At 37.6% G+C, this 1,136-nt stretch overlaps 1 protein-coding gene across 1 annotated transcript in view; it reads right to left on the reverse strand.

Annotated features, from left to right (window-relative positions):
• Positions 1-1,136, reverse strand: part of EQTN (equatorin) — a 15,247-nt gene that overhangs the window by 9,627 nt on the left and 4,484 nt on the right. The window lies entirely within an intron of this gene.

Here is a 1,136-nt window from a genome sequence, read left to right on the forward strand (position 1 = left end):
CTAACCCGGTTCCCCTGCATCGGCAGGCGGACGCGCAACCACTGCGCCACCAGGGAAGCCCTGCATGTCTCCTCTTTCCAAAATCTCGTGAAATGACAGAAAATTTTACACACATGAATGTATATATGTGTTTAGTATATAAATATGTATATTCATTTCCCCAAAACACACACACACACACACACACACACACACACACACACACACACACTGCCATTAATTTTGAAGAATTTCTGGGCTAGATCTATGGAGAAATAAAAGGAAATCACAGCTCAATATTCATGTTATGAGTTATGAAAGTATAAAAATTAAAATGCTGTGGTATTTTTGTAGGGAAAGACAGACCAAAGAAACAATAAAAAGGTAGCAACTGACCAATTTCAAATGGAATTTAGATTATATTAAATGTGAGTTTCATATCAGTAGGGAACTACTGTTAGACAACTGGCAATCCTCCTTGAAAAATGTAAAGTTTTATGCATATTTTATGCCATATACAAAAATAATTGGATTTAAGACCTAAGAGTTTTAACAAAAATATAAAATTAGCCAAAAATTGGAAAATAATTTAATATCTTGGATTGGATAAGGCCTACCTAAATAAGACACAAAATGAAGAAGAAATTAATCAAGAATTGATCTCATAAAATTTAAAATTTTCTCTGTGATTAAGATACCTAAATAAGTTTAAAGATAAGCAACAACTTGGGAGAAAATACTTGTTACTTTTACTGTAGAGAAAAGATTAATATACTAAATATAAAAAGAGGCCCTACAAACAAATGAAAATACAACCTAATAGAAAAATGGGCCAAGGATATGAACAGGTAAACCACAGAAGTAGAAATAAAAATGCCCAATAAATACAGAGAAAAATTCTCAGCTTCACAAGTAATCAGAGTGCAAATTAAAACAGTAACGAGGGCTTCCCTGGTGGCGCAGTGTTTGAGAGTCCGCCTGCCGATTCAGGGGACACGGGTTCATGCCCCAGTCCAGGAAGATCCCACATGCCGCGGAGCGGCTAGGCCCGTGAGCCATAGCCACTGAGCCCGCGTGTCCGGAGCCTGTGCTCTGCAATGGGAGAGGCCACAACAGTGAGAGGCCCGCATACCGCAAAAAAAAAAACAAACCAGTAA

Source organism: Physeter macrocephalus, chromosome 9 (genome assembly GCF_002837175.3).
Source record: "Physeter macrocephalus isolate SW-GA chromosome 9, ASM283717v5, whole genome shotgun sequence".
NCBI classification, from domain to species: domain Eukaryota; kingdom Metazoa; phylum Chordata; class Mammalia; order Artiodactyla; family Physeteridae; genus Physeter; species Physeter macrocephalus.